Source organism: Bison bison, unplaced genomic scaffold, assembly GCF_000754665.1.
Source record: "Bison bison bison isolate TAMUID 2011002044 unplaced genomic scaffold, Bison_UMD1.0 scf7180017864525, whole genome shotgun sequence".
NCBI classification, from domain to species: Eukaryota; Metazoa; Chordata; class Mammalia; order Artiodactyla; family Bovidae; genus Bison; species Bison bison.
Genome location: NW_011495076.1, coordinates 7898154 through 7907021, shown reverse-complemented (window position 1 = coordinate 7907021; position 8868 = coordinate 7898154). Strand labels below are relative to the sequence as shown.

Here is an 8868-nt window from a genome sequence, read left to right as displayed (position 1 = left end):
CCTAGATAGCATATTCAAAAGCAGAGACATTACTTTGCCAACAAAGTTTCGTCTAGTCAAGGCTATGGTTTTTCCTGGGGTCATGTATAGATGTGAGAGTTGGACTGTGAAGAAGGCTGAGCGCCAAAGAATTCATGCTTTTGAACTGTGGTGTTGGAGAAGACTCTTGAGAGTCCCTTGGACTTCAAGGAGATCCAGCCAGTCCATTCTGAAGGACATCAGCCCTGGGATTTCTTTGGAAGGAATGATGCTGAAGCTGAAACTCCAGTACTTTGGCCACCTCATGCGAAGAGTTGACTCATTGGAAAAGACTCTGATGCTGGGAGGGATTGGGGGCAGGAGGAGAAGGGACGACAGAGGATGAGATGGCTGGATGGCATCACTGACTCGATGGACGTGAGTCTGAGTGAACTGTGGGAGTTGGTGATGGACAGGGAGGCCTGGTGTGCTGCAATTCATGGGGTCACAAAGAGTCGGACACGACTGAGCAACTGAACTGAACCGAACTTGAATGGTGAGTTTGTTTCCAGCCAGAACTGTGACTGATAGACTCGTGTTTGCCTGAAATTCTTCACTGTAGTTATACAGTCTTAAAATTCACCTACAAGTGCCAAGCTTTCTATTTAAGATGCAGTTGGTCTTTTTTACCCAAATTGGATGTGTTCAGTCACATTTTTTTCTTAAAGGCTAAGACAGCCAGTTCAGAGGGAAGCTGGTGTACTGCAATCAGAGAACTTGGGTGGATAAGGGACTTGGGGAGGACAGCTCTGTCTAACACACCAAGCAGGAATTATATTTGCTACAGATACAATGGGCAACATAGGCACCATAGGCCTGAAGGAACAGGGTTCAAAGAATCACTTTCCTACTTTACCAGGCCCTGGTGGTGTTTGGGTAATTGGCATAAAAAGCCAGGGAAAGGAATCACAGGTTATGATATAAACATTAACATGTTAATTACAGTTAAAGAGTTTCAGCCAAAAATAATCATTAAGCAAGTTAAGGACTTCCATGGTGGCACAGTGGATAAGAATTGGCTTGCCAGTGCAGGGGACACAGCTTCCATCCCTGGTCTGGGAAGATTCCACTTGCCACCGACCAACTAAGCCCAAGCACTACAACTACTGAGCCTACACTCTAGAGCTAGGGAGCCACAACCACTGAGCCCACTCGCTGCACCTACAGGAAGCCTGTGGGCTTAGCGACTGCTCGGCAACAAGAGAAGCCACTGCAAGAATAAGCCCGCACAAAGCAACAAAGACCCAATGCAGCCAAATATAAATAAATAATTTTTTTTTAAAGCAACTTAAGACTTCACCGAAATCTGCAAAGCAGGTAGGGAAGACTTCACAATCTACAGTAAAATTTAATGACCTGTCCCCACGTACCCTTTCTGTATCTCATACACACAGTATAAATGCCTCTTCAGGTCCTTTAAGCTTTTCACCCCAACTCAGACAGAACCAGACTTCTTTTGTTTTCATAATGTATATTCTTTGATCTGTTGGAACTAAAGAGAAAATGTCCTCTCATTATTCCTTGATAAACTTTTGTCTAAACTTTCAGTAAATGTGTCACAAAAAGAGAAAGGAAGACTGACTTTATTTTTTAATGAGACAAGGGAGTTGATTGATTTGTCTTCCTAATTTTCTATTTCTTCATGACTATTTGCTTTCCATGCTTTCTAAGGCGCAAGACACATATTCCAACCTCCTTGTTAGCGTAAGAGCAGTTTTCTTTTTCATCTGAAGAATCACACAGTGTCTGATTTTTACACTCCAGAAAACTAGAGAGGACATGATCATCTTCAGTTCCTGAAATTAAGCAGATTTATAAACATATAAGCTAAAACAGGAGACCACACTGATTTGCAGATACTTCACAAAGTTCTAGCAGAGACTGCAAATATAAAGACTTGTGGAATTACCAGTTACAGTGGCCCATGGGAACAAAATAATTTTTAATTAGATTTTAAAAATACAGTTCAGAAGGAACAGACTGACACTACATGTCTCCTGACTAGGTATAGAAGACTGATCACCCTCCCTTTGGACTGAATAAGCTCAGCAACATAGGATGATCCCAGGAGAATGGCCAATAGAAGACATGCCATGCTGGATGTCCTGCCATTCCAGGCAAGTGAGAACAACAGGAAGAGAAGAGGTGAGGGGTCTCAGGAGGAACCACTCCATTCCTAATTGAAATGCACATCAACTTCCTCTCTCCTCCACTTTCAGCTGCCTCCCCCAGGGATCATTTTGGAACACAATATCATCACTGCTCCAAATCACTTTTTACTAAGCTCGTTTTCCTCTGCCAGAATCTTCTTCCTAATTACTTAGCTTTAGAACACTTACTGTATGCAACTTACAAACTTCCTTATAGTACAAGACCAGGAAAAATAGAGAAAAGCAAAGTGAATGCAAGAAAAGTAGACAGGAGAGGGAGAGGAGGATAAAGAAAAAGAGAATGCTGGTTTCTGGTATTGCCTTTGTCCTCCGCTAATACACAGTGCTTGTCATCTCACCATGCCCAGAATACAACATGCCTGCCAGAAAGAGGAGAGAGGAGAAGTACTCTTGAAGTAGTGGCCTATTCATGTAACCGCGACTGTCATACCCTCTGGTAGGTCCCACAATGTTTATCTTCAGCCACAAGCTTTCTCCTTGTTTCGTATCTCCACTTGTCTGTCTAGTAGATTATTTCCACTTGGATGTCTTATTGTCACTTCAAAGTAACCATTTCTGAAATCATTTTAACTGGCCACCTTCCTAACCAGCTCCCTGTCCCTGCATTTTCATTGCTATTAATGGCACCAAAACTTTCTAAATCACTCAGTCCAATCCCCAGTGCCAACACTGATGTTCCTCCCACTTCTTACCTTTGTACCATCTATGTTTCCATTTTCCTGATACTATTTCTCTCCTCCACCCCTTGCTTTCTATTCTTAATCCTATCAACCCCTTATCATCTTGTGGGCACTTGAAGTTCTAAAGATGAACAATAAAGTCACACATTTTTCTGAGCTCATCCTGACTGAGGATATTCTGAACTGAAAGGAAAAATTACTAAAGGGAATCAACTAAAGAAGAGGTAAAAACTGTAGTAAATGTAGTAAAAATGATAATAGTTAACATTTCTTAAGTGCTGTCAAGTACTTCTTAAAGGTCCTTTACATGGATTAACACATTTTAGACACACAATAGAAGTCTGTGAAATGGACGCCGTTTGTACCTTCCTTAAGATAGGCAGAAAAATGCAGCAGTGTTAGTGAAATGTGTATGGTGTACTGGGAGTCAGAAGACCCTGGACTGAAGGTCTCAAAGTCATTCTTTTTAAGATTTCCCCTTGGAAATAAGATTCTACCTCATAGCTGAAATAAGTAATTTGGTATCAAAAAGAAAGGGAATCTTAGAATTCTCCAAATTCTATTCTATTCTCAAGGGGTTATCTGTAAAGAAACAATGATTCAATCATTCAAAACATTCACTGAGCACCTACTGACTACCATTGGCAATGGATGGTTTTTGTGTCATTTCACAGACTTTTCATCTCTGTTGGCTCCTCCCGTATTATGTGTGAAGCTCTTCCCTTATTATGGCTAAAGCCTTACCTGCAGCAGATAAGAGGCCAGAGAAAAGAAGAGCCAAGAAAAGGTAATGAATCTTCATGGCAGCTTGGAAACAACTGCCTTAGAAAGATAAACCAATATAATGGAGATGATTCTAGAATCAGTATTCCTGTACTGAGAGATCTTTACACAAGAGCAGGACCTTACATGTCTAGGTCTCAGATTTATGGGGGCAACCCCTGTGTACTTCCTATTTCTTTAGATTATATTATGACATGCGCAAGCCCTTATTACATCTTTAGAACACTTCTTGGTCATCAGCATCCCTCCACACTGTCTCAGTGACCCACCATTAGGACCTAACTGTGGGGCCTCTTATCACTTAGCAGATCTCTAATTTGATGGTCCCCAGCAAGGCAGCACCATCTTTCTGGACACCTATTCCACTCCCTCCACACAGGAACAGTGTTTTCCCTTAGTCTATACATCTTTCCTAGTCTAATGGCCTGTTCACAAAGATCATTATTGCCTGGAACACTCATATCATAAGGTCAGTAAGTAAACCTGAAACATCAAGACTTTAACTCAACTTCCTCTCCTCCTAAATCCAACAAACATTGTTGAAGACTGCCATGGGCTTATGCTAATGTTTCACTTTCACTTGCTTCCAGCTAGGCCCTGGTGGTAGCCTTTGTGTTAAGCATGACACCCACAGAAAAGGGACTGTATCTTCTCTGACCCTGTGCCTACAGAGCATCTTATCATGGTAATGTTCACAGAAGTTTGCTGAACTGTTGAACTGACAGCCTAACTTTTTTCTTTTGTTACTCTTTTATTGAGTCTTCTCATCTCAATAGGGTATGTATGTATGTATGTATATATATATATATATATCAGAACTAAACCCAGTTCCTTTTTTAATTTTTTACACATACTTAAAGTCTTCCCCTTCTTTTTTTCCTGAAAATATTGAGCCATCACTTGTGTATTCCTTCATCTCACCTTCTGTCCATGTTAGAATCTCTCTTTATCTCCATCCTTTTTTTTCAGAAGTGGTATCACTCCTTCCTTCAACTGTAACCTGTGTGTGTGTAAGCGGCTCAGTCGTGTCTGACTCTCTGTGACCCCATGGACTATAGAGTCCTTGAAATTCTCCTGGCCAGAATACTGGAGTGGGTAGCCTATCCCTTCTCCAGTGTATCTTCCCGACCCAGGAATGGAACCAGGGTCTCCTGCATTGCAGGCGGATTCTTTACCAACTGAGCTATCAGGGAAGCCCTTCCTTCAAAATCTATGTCATCTTCCTAGGCTCTTTCTCTCCCATCTTTTTCTACCATTTTCCTCAGGTAGAACACAGTTGCTAATAGATTGATATCATCTTGGATCACAATCACTTTAAACATTCCCAAAAATGAATGGAGAAGTTATATTTGGGCATAGATGGTTAATGTAAACCATAGCATCACATTAGAGTATGTTTGACAAAAAGAATTAATGATGAATCCTTCAAATAAGTTATGATTTTATATTTTTATCATATACCTTTCTAAAAATAATTTAAGGCAGTTTACTTAATATACACATAATAGATTAAAAATGAGCAGATTATAAAATTAGGTTGGTTTCATAGCTAGAAATTCCTCTGAGAATTTAATAAAATACAGGCTCTCTCCATCTTGAAAAAAAAGAAATACCTCCAGACACATATCCATAAAAGTCTGTATACAATTTAAGAATTTCACAGGCTTCCCCATCTCTAGCCAATGTGTTAAGGATACACGATCCCAGGTTGAGGATCTCTGCTGTAGAAGAAACCATACAAAGGAAGAAATAAAAAGTCTAAGAGACCAAAATTTGGGACAATGCTGGGGAGTCCGAACCCAGGCCAACAAGCTAAACAGCTAGGAATCGTGAACCACAACACTCAAAAAGACTGAAGGTCAAGGAATGACCATTATTTTGCCCTCGCGATATCAGTTCACATAACCCATTGTCAAAGTAGAAAATAACCCTAAAGGCAAAGGAGCAGCAAAGTTCTCTCTCCTCCTCACCACTCTGCCCCCGCTTCTCCAAATAAAGTGTACAGTAGCCCAGGGCAACAATCACAAACCTTCTAGCTAGGGGTACATACTGTTCTATTTAAAATCCCCTTGTAGAGTCAAAGGGATTCCCTGGTGGCTCAGAGGTTAAAGTGTCTGCCTGCAATGCGGGAGACCTGGGTTCGATCCCTGGGTCAGGAAGACCCCTGGGGAAGGAAATGGTAACCCACTCCAGTATTCTTGCCTGGAGAATCCCATGGACGGAAAAGCCTGGTAGGCAACAGTCCACAGGGTCGCAAAGAGTCGGACACGACTGAGTGACTTCACTTTCACTTTCACTTTTCATTCACTTTTCATTCAAAGGTATGGTGAATTCCAAGGCAGGACAATTCTGAGGTCTTAAGGCAGGACAAGTCAAGTGGGATGAAACAGCAAGCAGTTATCGGGGTTGGTGGGGAGGGAGTAGTGCAGTGGTTAAGAACACAGATTCTAAAGCCGTACTACCTGGATTTGAACCATGAATTCTCCAACCATGTGACCTTGGGCAAGTCACTAACCTCTGCATGCTTCAGTTTCTTCATCCCTAAAATGGAATTCATTAAGAGGGTGTGTGCTTAGTTGCTCAGTCGTGTCCAATTCTTTTCGACCCCATGGACTGTACCCTGCCAGGCTCATCTGTCCATGGAGATTCTCCAGGCAAGAATGGCTGCTGTGCCCTCCTCCAAGGGATTGTCCCAATCCAGAGATCGAATGTTCCCAACCCAGGTCTCCCACATTGCATCTGGATTCTTTACCATCTGAGTCACCAGGCAAGCCCAATTAAGAGGTTACCCCATGTTATTTGAATCTGTTTGATTCCTGAATTAAGACAGAAAGGCAGACTCTAGCGTCTACCTCGTGGGGCTATGATGTGAAGTAAACATGTTTTATGCTTGGGACATACTAAATGCTATGCAAGTGTTTGTTATTCTTAGGCACTATGTTTTACCTACTGGATGAGATCTCAGCCGGCACATATCTGTCCTCCAGTGTCTGTCCAGTGCCCGGGTGCAGGAAGAGCCTACACCATGCACCTTCCCAGCTGCCTCTGTCTTACTGTTATTAATTGGGTCATGCTCACTGAGTCCGTCTCTGAAAGGCCACTAAATAAGACAAAAAACACATTCATCCTTTAAGCAGAAGACAAATGACAGCTTCTGAGGCAGAAGGCAGATGGGACCCCCAGGGTTAAGCAATTGGAGAGTCATTCTCTATTGACTGAAACTCCAAAGACAAGAATAGCAGGGCAATTAAGGGAGGAGGTTGGAGACTGCACAGACCACATATTTCTCATTCTGAAGTCTGGAGACCTCCCTGATCACACATGTGCAGAAAAGGCTCCTTGGAAGTGAAAGGAGAGTCATGTCAAGGGATAGTCTACTCAGCTGCTCTTTCAGTAGGATCCATCTTGGCTAAGAGATGCACACACACACATGGGAGGATCCTGAGGTATACCAAATATGGACTGTGAACCAGGCAAATCAAAATACTTGACCAAACGAAACCTGGAAGAAATACTCCATAAAAGTAATCTAAACTGCTACAAGGGTGTGACTCAGGGACTCTCTCCTTGAATCTGCCCGTGTGTCTATCCACACATACTGTACTCTTTGTCCTCCTAATAAATACTTCCCTTGTTTCACTACTTTTCATCTTTGTGGGAATTCTTTTCTGTAAAGCCAGAGGACTGAGGCCCTTGTCACTGACCACTGGTCTAGAGGCTAGAATCTGGTGCTTTCACCACTGTGACCCAGCCCAATCTCTCGGTCCAATCCAAGCCCTGCTCCAAGCCATTGCAGGCTGAGGCCACCTGAGATCATTTCCAGATTTTTAATAGAGGGACAAAGCAGTAAAAAAACTCTCTAGTCTAGAAAGAATAGGTTAAAAAAAAAAAATTCTCTCTGTACTCAAAAAAATGAATGGCTCAGACAGGAAGTCCCTTTACGGGCAGGATCTATGTCTATTCAGTTCACCAATGTATAGAATGTTGCACAGGGGCTGCCGGACACAGAGGAAACACTCAACGCAGGAGCAAACCTAAGTCTCAGCAGTTTACTTCAATGCTACGATTTACATCACAGAGAAGTGAGTGGGAACTCCAGGCTGTCTTCCTCACTTTCCCAAGTCAGCTGACAAGAAAAGACAGTAAAGAGAAATCCATCTCTCTGCTCTCCTCACCCACTGACATCTCCTCTGAGGAACATTTATGAATGGCAAGATTTGCTTCAAACTCTTTGACCCTATCTTTTGGAAACTAACTCTGCCTTTTAAGTTTTGCTTTCAAATTTAAAATACATTTTGATAATACATTTCAAAATGCTATAGTTCATTCTTATTCTCTGCATATCAACCATTTTTTCTTAGTCTTCCAGCTTTAGCAACATCATTTGCACTTTTTTTTTCTAGCTCTACAATAACATGCCTAAAGTTAAAGAAACCTATTTTTAATAATCCATATATATTTCTTGAGTTCAAAAGGTTTAGAACCAAAGAGTTGTTTTGAAATCTTAAAGTATATATAGATACATATGTGTGTATACATATACATATCTATATATAGAGATATATATGTGTAATTTTGATGTGGAGACACTGAATAACGCTTTGAATGAAAGATTTGATGCCATGATGCAGATGAACCAAGCAGCTTAGTCAGCCCTATAGAACAGGGCTTCTGTGAAACAATACATAAAGCTACCATTTTCAGGGGATTTATTTTACTTTCAAATCCTTAAATCAGTTAAGGAAGACCCACATACATATATTTTTAAATTGAGGTTTCTGACCTAAGTAAAAATCCATCAAAAACCAATTTCTATACTGAAGAGGAAATAGAAATATTCCGTATTAAAATTTAGAACAGGGAACATCAAGTCATTCTATATTTTAGGTCTGTACTATATTCAGTTAAGGTAGAATGTAACAGATGAGAGAAAAAGGAAAAAAAAATACAAGGAAAATATAAGAAAGTAGGTAGACAAAAAATCAGTATTCCTTACATTCTAAAAGAACAAAAGTTGAGGGCATTCACAAGAACTACTTGAAGTCATCCCTACCTAACCTCAGAAAAATCCAACTTTTTAAAAATTATTTTTATTTTTCTAAATTTAGACTGAAAATAAACAGGCTTTACAAAATTTATAACCACTAAGTGAAAAATAAACTTTAATTAAAACATCAATTACATTATCTAGGTGGTTTTCATTTGGGTCCCACAAA

The 8868-nt window shown here is 40.8% G+C and overlaps 1 long non-coding RNA gene across 1 annotated transcript; it reads right to left on the bottom strand.

Annotated features, from left to right (window-relative positions):
* Positions 1-1583: 1583 nt before the first annotated feature.
* On the bottom strand, positions 1584-3823 carry LOC104981922. Its single transcript, XR_824441.1, has 2 exons — positions 3614-3823; positions 1584-1814 (listed from the first exon to the last, which is right to left on the bottom strand). It is a non-coding gene; the product is annotated as an uncharacterized LOC104981922 (long non-coding RNA).
* Positions 3824-8868: the final 5045 nt, after the last annotated feature.